Source organism: Cibotium barometz, chromosome 13, assembly GCF_041138505.1.
Source record: "Cibotium barometz isolate CiBa-2024 chromosome 13, ASM4113850v1, whole genome shotgun sequence".
In the NCBI taxonomy this organism is placed as follows: domain Eukaryota; kingdom Viridiplantae; phylum Streptophyta; class Polypodiopsida; order Cyatheales; family Cibotiaceae; genus Cibotium; species Cibotium barometz.
In genome coordinates, this window is record NC_141058.1 from 19,047,159 (window position 1) to 19,056,535 (window position 9,377).

A 9,377-nucleotide genomic window follows, 5' to 3' on the forward strand; every position below is an offset into this window, starting at 1 on the left:
AGAGTGATTAGAAGAGGGAAGAGGGGAATGAGAGTGATTAGATTGGAGGGAAAGAGGGAAGATGGTAATGAGAGTGCTAGACAAGAGGGAAAGAGGAAACTAATGATCGATTAGAGATGAGTCATTGCGTGAAAGGAATAAGGTATGATTTTATCAAGAAAGATAGTGATTATAGGAGTGATTATATCTAGAGTTAAGGGAGTAATTATAGGAGTGATTATATCTAGAGTTAAGGCATTAATTATAGGAGTGATTATACCTAGAGTTAAGGGAGTGTTTGTAGATGATAGTGATTATAGGAGTGATTATATCTAGAGTTAAGATAGTGATTATATCTAGAGTTAAGGGAGTAATTATAGGAGTGATTATACCTAGAGTTAAGGGAGTGTTTGTAGATGATGACAGGTGCAATGTGTGACGACATCCAATTTCACGGTGAAAGGAATAAGGTGGGACTTCATTATTAAAAGGAGTGGTTGTACCTAGAGTTAAGGGAGCACTTATGGTGGGAGTGGTTGTAGACAATGACACAGGTGGTGTGCGACGATGACATCCAATTTTGCATACATGTGGATAAATCGTGGTTATACATGCGGTTATAGATGTGGTCCATTTATTGGATGAGGTGACAATATATGGTGTTGTGCAATGTATGTTCTTCCTTGAGCATATCCCATGAAGACCCTAAGGGATTTTATTAGGAAAACATCAAGGCCAAAAGGAAGCATGGTAGAGGATTTTTTGGTGCAAGAATCTCTAGTTTACATCTCAGAGTGGATTCCACCATACCTTGCCATGCTTGACAATGTAACACCGGGTGAAGATATTTTATATTCCCAATATAGTGAAGTTATGAAAAAGTGGGTTCAAAGGTATGAAGAGGAAAAAAGGGAAAGAATTGAGGAGAGAAGGGCCACCACAAAGACACTTGCCATATCTAGAAAACCTAGCTTACAAAAGTTTGTGATATCCAATGGCTACATGAGGTGGTGGATTAAGCAGAAAGAAATGGAGAAGTGAGAGTGAATGAGGGATGGGAATATTCAAAAGGATGTAACCCTCGAGTAAGTGCATATGCTTCCTCCCTTCAAATGGTATACATTACATTGATGTTTAACTTTGTATATATCTTGTATATTTCTTCAATACGAATGTGGTATAAGGGAAAACATTTTTGCATGAAGCATTTGGATTCAAAGTGAATAACCCAAGATTTTAGAATCATGGTAAGTTTTGAGCAAGAGACTCAAGCAAATGTGTCGTCGAAGTGTGTGAGAAAGTGTATAAGAAAACAATATTATCCAGCAACAAGCTTGATTACTATGGAACAATCAAAAACATCGTAGAGGCTCAAATAACAACTTCAAAAATGTATATTTTGGTGGATGTCAACTGGTTCAAGGTGGTACAATGAGGTCCTCAAGGAATCCAAGTGGGTTTATGGCAATGGACTCTACCAAGATTTGGCAAGATGAAAGACACATTTGTGCTACCTCAACATTGTGAAGGAATAGGTAACCATCAAAAACATCCAGTGAAGGTTCTAATAAACATTCTTTATGTATACGTAATTAATTCTCTTCATGTTCCTAACTAGATTTTGTTTCAATTGGACCTAAATGATGCCAAGTGGTGGTATGTCATACAAAATACTCCTCCATCAAGAATGATATTTCAAAATGAGGAGGTTAAGGAGCTCATGGACAAGCTAGCGGAAGTAGATCAAGATAAAGAGGATGAAGTAGGAGAACAACAAGATGGAGAGGATGAAGTAGGAGAACAACAATAACCAACTAACTATATGGTTCCCACATCCACGATGATGCATCAGAAGATGGTGGTGATGTGGATGATGACAATTCCATCATCATGCTCCTCATCATCATTATGCTCCTCCTTTTCATCATCCTATACAAATATAAAAGAAAAGAAAAACATAGACAACTATAATTTTGCTAGAAAAGAAAAAAGAAAATTTGATAGAGAATATTAAATTCACCTCAAAAGGAGCTTGAACTATTTCCCTCTTTTCAAGAAGCCATTGTCATGTTTCTATCTCATTTTCTTTCTCATTATATCTCCAATGATAAACCATATTCTTCTTTTGTTGGGGAGCGTTAGCTTGTGATTTTGGAAGAGCAAATTAATCATCTTATGAAATTATATGCACAAGATGAAAATATGAATATTAAAAAAAATTCACAATACTTACAAGTTTTGCACGAAAGATGGCTTTCCCACCTAAACCATAGTGTGGGGCCCATCAACATAACTAATTTGTGCTGAGTTGCTGCCCTTTGTCATGCATGGCCTAGTGGGTTCACTCTAGACTGCTTATTTGCAATTCTTCTCTCCTTATACAATAGCAATGGCTAAGATAGAGACCACCATGCCCCATCGGCATATGGTAGACCTTGCATTAGAGAGATGTAGTTTTATTTGCATTTTGGCCCAACTTTCATCAAAGTGTTGGCCCATGGGATTTGGAAACTCCGTATTCAATATGTCTATTATGTATTTCTTGTCCCTGGTCTTTTGCTTGGTCCACTTGATAATGAGTTCTTAGAAGTTTTATTGACCAAGGCATGTAGGTGGTTTTTAAAATGGTGGGCATCCATGAGAACACTCCCATCTAGATCTACTATGTAATATAATATCTCATCGTTGAGTGAATCATCCCTCTCATCCTCCATGGATAGCGAGCTAGAATCTGCACCAAGGTATGCATTAAAGCATCATGGTGAACGATGGCTTCAAGAGCTTGTTTGTTCTTGAGATGTTAAAGTTTCATTACACCTCACATAGCTTTGGGGAGATGGTAGGGATGAGGCGGGCATGGATGGAGGCATGGAAGGGGGCATGGATAGAGGTGCCGATGAAAAAGGGGTAGCCTGGGGTAGATGGATAGAATGAATGGGGTGGTTGGAGGAGTCGATGGAAAGGGGTGTCCTCGGTAGATGGGAATTTAGATGGATAGAATGAATGGGGTGATTGGAGGTTGGAAGGAGATGTCGTATATGGGGGGGTTAGATTACAACCAACTTACAACATGAATTTTGCCTCTTATCTTTGGAAGCATTGGGAATATGCCTCATGCATGGTAAAGATTGCATAAAGGTTTAGATCGTCTTCTAGCAGTAGAGCCTGTATGACTTGTTGTGGATCGTATGCATAGCTTGTAACATTGAAAGTCAACATGCTCCGAAGCTAGTAACTCTTCGGGGTCTAGTGAGTGAGTGAAAAAGTCATCATGTGGAGGAGAGAAAAAACTTGTTAGTTTGATGAGTTTTATTGGTATTGCTTTGTAAGTGAGGAGGGGGGGTTGAGAAGGTAGTAATTTTTTAGTTAGGGGGTGGCTAGTAGGGTAAGTACAGTGGGGCATATCATCTGAATCCGAATCCTCTCCATCATCCTCCTTAGGTGGTGGTGGTGCCTTTTTAGATTCAAAAAAGGATTCAATGGAAGCTCTATTTATGATGCAACTAGACCTGCATCTATGTATCTACGTATATGTGGACCCATCTATGTATCTACGTATATGTGGACCTACATCTATGTATCTACATATATGTGGACCCATCTATGTATCTACGTATATGTGGACCCATCTATGCAGCTATGTGTAGAGAGAGATATGTATGCACCTTCATGAGAATTAAAAAACCATGTGTCGTACATACTAACGAGCCGATGTATTGCATCTAAGGTGATGAAGGGAAATACTATCTTGTATGAATCTATGTACATACATGGAATTATATATGCCTCTAATACATGCAAGTACATATGCACATATATTTAGATATTAATGTGTCACATTTAAGGTTTGTGGATGCACTGACATGTTAAATGAACTCAATTTTTTTGATGTGAGATATATGCATATAAGATGAAAGTTCAAAAAAGGAGGCAACGATAATAAAAGAGTTATCTATACAGGATTAACCACAACCCCACCTCCCTCCACGTGGGCAAAGGAGGTGGGACTATTTCAAAATAACCACTCCTCCTGCAAGCGTGAGGAGGAGCCAAATCTCACATCTTCCAATGCAATTTTGAATTTGAATCTAAGAAGATCTCATCTCACATCTTTCAATGAAATCTTTGTATACATGCTTACATACCTATAGATACTGAAATGGATCTAGACCAAGATATGGAATCAAACACATCAAAGCAAGAATCTAGCATCCATTAATCATGAGATTAGTGATCAAATGGCTCATCACATGAATATACAAAAGAGAGAGAAAATCTATAAGTGCATGTAGCAAGAGAAGATGCACAAATAGCCTAAGTGTGTTTAACCTCTCACCAAGAGGATGACCATGGAAGGCCATATCTCCATAGATGGAGCCCAAAGGTACAAGATGACCAAAATTAGTAAAAGTGTAAAAAAGCCCCTACCAATGTACTCCATGTTGAAATATACAAGTGAATAGGGTGTGTGCGAGAACAAGCCCTTGGTTAGAGGCTGTAAAAGAGAAGATGTAATTGTGAAAGAATCTGTGAAAAGGTGAGAAGAATCTACTGGGAGAGAATAAAGGGTAGCATGAGAGAATTTAGGAGTGTGGAGTTATTCTGGGAGATATTCAGGGAAAAGAGAAGAGGTGGAGAGAATCAGGCAAGAGGTGGAGATATTCTGGGAGTGAATCATGGAGAAATCAATGGGATTTGATGCTTGATGTAAACTCTATAAATTGAGGCATAGCCCTAATGAGAATTTGTTGGTTTTTGAGTATCCATGCCTACATTAATCTATTTGCTAATTACGTCTTAATCATTTGCTAATCACTTTGTTAATGATGTTGATTCTAGTGTATGATCCACCATAGCTCATCACAATGCTCAAATTTCAACACTCCAAGCCCTATTTATAGTCACTTTCTCCTTTTACCCATGGGCCCCTATGTACATGTGGAAATCAAGCTCTATGGTTCATGACAAACCATCTCTTCTTAAAGATTTTGTCCTCATAATCATACAAGATATTTACAATTGAATCGCAAACTCAATGTAAACCTATGGGAAGTAGAGAGGTCTTCAAAAATGCGCCTCGAATACATTTGGAATAGGAAAACCAAATGTAGTGAAGCCGGCAAACTCCTCCTCCAAAAATAACATGTAGGACTGTTATGGCAGCCATGTTGTCGATGAAGCTTCCCTTGAAATTCTTCATGAAACCTCCATAAAAATGAGCTGCAAATGATGCGTAGCCGCACCCAAAAGGTCCCACATATTTGTCATCGAACCAAGTGTGTTGGAGTAGATTGGTAACCCCAACAATAGATCCAACCAAAGCTGTCCAGAAATTACAGCACATATGAAACCTCATGATATGTCTATTCTTCACATAATAATCATGCCACTTGATCAAGGAATACTTCCATCAAGTAAACCATGTTGTTGAACATACTCCATTGATTGCCAAGTAGCCTCATCTATGGGCAAGCACTTCCATTTCACAGGGAATTCATCAATGTTCCGGTTTCTCAAAACCCTTGTCCTCTTGTCCACAATCCTCTCCGGCTCATATATAATCTCTCCTTCTTCATCCATCGGTGGGGTAACTCTTCAATCTTTTGAGGAAGAGAGCCCATAAACCTCTTAAGGTTGGATACATGAAACACATTATGAATCCTTGTAGAAGGAGGTAGGTCAAGCTTATAAGCCAAATCTCCCACTTTCTTGAGGACTACCAAATATGGCCCATAGTATCTATGTGCCAACTTGGAATTGGAAGACCCTTTGAGAATATTGTGACGGCTCGTAGGAAGCTTGAGCAACACATAATCACCTTCCTTGAACTCCATTTTGCATCTATGCTCATCCGCATTTGCCTTCATGACTTCTTGTGCCTTCTTCATATTATCCTTGCATAATTGAAGAAGCTCTCTCATCCTTTCCAACTCTTCCTTGGCTAAAGAATTAACCATTTTATCCTCATGGAAGGCACAAGAAGTCATGAATTGCTTGGCAATGTGTGAGGCCATACAGAGCCTCAAAAGGTGACATCCCAATACTCAACTGCTTGCTTGAATTATGACAAAATTCAGTAAGGTAAAGCCATTCATCCCATGATGCTTGCATGTCATGACAATAGTGCCTCAAGTACACTTCGAGCCATTTGTTTGTGCACTCCGTTTGCCCATCCGTTTGAGGGTGATAGGCTGTAGAAGGAGTGATTTGAGTCCCCAAGTTCTCATACAATGTCCTCCAAAAAGTGTCCATGAACTTGGTATCTCTATCACAAACTATGTTGAGTGGTAAACCATGTATCTTGAATACATGCTCCATAAATTGCTTGGCAATGTGTGAGGCCCCATAAGTAGTCTTGGAAGCAATAAAATGAGTTGATTTGGTGAGCCTATCCACCACCACAAATACTTGATCCCATCCATGCTTCGTCTTTGGCAAGCTCGTGATGAAGTCCATGGAAATGTGAGTCCATTTTCCATCCGGAGTAGGCAAAGGATGAAGTAAACCACTTGGCAATTGGTGACTATCCTTATTCCTTTGGCATGACACACATTCCAAAACAAACTTCTTGACATCCCTCCACATGCCTTTCCAATAGAAGCTTTTGCTCACTTTGTCAAATGTCTTGAAAACACCAAGATGACCCAAAAGCAGTGAAGAATGCATCTCATGAAGCACCTTGGAAATGTAGGATGAGGTTGGAACCAAATACACCTTATCCTTGTGCCATAGTAGATTATTCCGAAGCTTATAATGAGAAAATTCTTCACAATCTCCTTGTTGTAATTTTCTGTAAATATGGGCAGCACTCTATTTTGGCATATTGTCCTTCAAAATGCATGCATGATCCCTTCCACCAGGGTCGAAAGGAAACTCATCCTCTTCTTTGACAAAAGAATGACCCTCCAAGTCTTCTTCATGTGTCTCCTCGTTGCAATCTTCAAACTCTTCCACATCATGAGATGACTTGGAATCGACATCCTCATCCATAATGATCATAGTAGCCACCACTTTCTTTGATTTGCAAATGTGCGCGGGTGACCACTTCTCTTTGCATTTAAAACATAGGCCTTTGCTCCTCAATTCCTCAATCTTAGGATCATCCATCCATTGAGTCTTCTTGAATGGTTGAGGAGGCTCCTTGACAAACTCATTGCTCTTCTTAGCATCATTATGGACTCCACTTGTGGACTGTCCACTTCCAAAAGATGTATGGAATTTGGAAGTGTAAGTGGATGTAGAAGAAGGTAGACTTTTCCCCACATTTGAAGAAGTGTGAAATGGCTTATGAAAAGATACATTGGGCTGAACCCTCTTATACTTTGGCTCATATAGCTCTGCCAACCTCATAGCCTCTTTGATAGTGCTTGGTCTTTGTGCCGAGACATCTGCTTTGATGTGATGAATCTAGACCATGCACAAACTTCTTCAATCGCATGCCTTCATTGAGTCCATCCACAAACATAGAGAGCTTCATGAACCTCTTGATGTACTCCCTAAACTGACATGCCCTTTTATGTGAGTTCATACCATTCTTCATGGTATCGGTCAAGAACCAAAGACGACACAAATGTCATATTCATTTCATGCTTGAGTTCTTCCCAAGTATGTGGCATAACTCCTTCCTTGAGCATATGTCTCCACCATTGATGTGCATAGTCTTCCAAATGCAAGGATGCAAAATGCACTTTGTCCCTTTCACTCTTCGGATAGAGCTGAAAGTATGTATCCAACTTATTCATCCATTCTTTCAACTCATGTGGGGCTGAACCATCACCCTTGAACTTAGAGAGTGAAATCTTGTCCTTTACATCCTTTGACATGGTTGACGATGCATTCTCATGATGGTGCGAGGGCTTGTGCTTTTGCATTTGCACAAAAGATCCAAGAAATTGTGCAAAATCCTTGTACTCCCTCTTGAGGAAATTTGGCATTTCCATCCACCTATCATGAGCTTCTCTTTGTCTCTCAATGAATGACATATGTTCCCAATCAAGCTCAACCACATCATCCATATCATACACCTCCTCTTCAAGCATGGAGAACTGATTTGCTTTGGGTTTCAAAGGTACTCTCCTCAGATCCCCAAAATTTGACTCCTCATGTCTGAATATAGGTGCATGTTGCTTTCCATCCAATTGAGAAGAACCCGCTTGGAATGTAGTAGGCTTCATCTCCTGCATAGTATCCGAAAGTGACATTCTTGGTGGAATGCTAATGTGTTACCTTGGGAGAAACCTCTTGTACCATGGGTAGCTTGCCTTCCCTACGGCCTTCAAAAGTTGTCCCAAATTGCTTGCCTTCATGTAAAGCACCATGACCACTATCATAGGAAGGTTGGCTCATTGGCCGAGCGACCCTCTCTTCCAAAACTTCCATCCTTGTAGCCATAGTGTCAAGCCTACCATTGACTTCCACCCTTGTAGCCATCGTGTCCATCTTAGCATTCATTTCCATCAGCATTCGCATGAAAAGTAGTACTCAGATTGTATGTCCTAGTAGGGCGAGAATGTATAGTTCCTAGCAAAGTCCACTAAGATAACCACACCAATGGGAAACTACTCCAAGCATGCAGAAACGGACACTCCTGCCACTTGGCACAAGAGGTATGCCATATGCAAGGGTAGATGTGCTCTCTAAAAGAAGTAGTGAACAATGCACGTGGAGTATGTTTCTCCATGAGCTGCAACCTCCTAGATTTCCCCCCACCATTGAGCGGGCGCACTACATTCTCATAATGCTACCAATGCACTACCTCAATGTCACTAACATCCCCCTCAAGCATAGGTAGCACTCCGAGCCCCCCACATGCACCATACGTCCCCTCGACACACGAAAGATGATGGTATAAGGCATCTGACTCGCGTGGACACAAAAGAGAGTGTATGAAATCACCTGGGCTAGTAGGCCTCCCATTGTTCCCACTAAGGGAAAGAAACACATCATAGTAATGTTGAAACTCCACATGATATCGACAACATGTGTCGCATTGATGGGAGTAGTGCACAAACCATGGATTGCATCACTCAAAAGATCTTTGGCAAATCTTGAGGTGAGGGTATGCCTCCACAAACTGAGTAGATAACTCAATTTGACTCACCTCAAGAAAGCAAGCCCCATGTTTGACGAACACACCCTTTCGGACTCTTTTTCACAAAGTTTTCTCGAACAATACTGGCGAAGCTCTACAATTCTCCTCCCAAAAGTTTTCTAGAAGTGCCTTGGTGCTATCATTAAACAAATGATTACACCTAGGAGCATGACCACTAGAAGCCCAAAATACCCCAGTATCATCATTATCTAGACTTTGCCTCCTTAAAGAACTACCGTTCTAAGAGTGTGTACTGCTATGCAAAGAATGCAAGAGGTAGCTCTTATCTCGCCTGCCATGTGGGGTC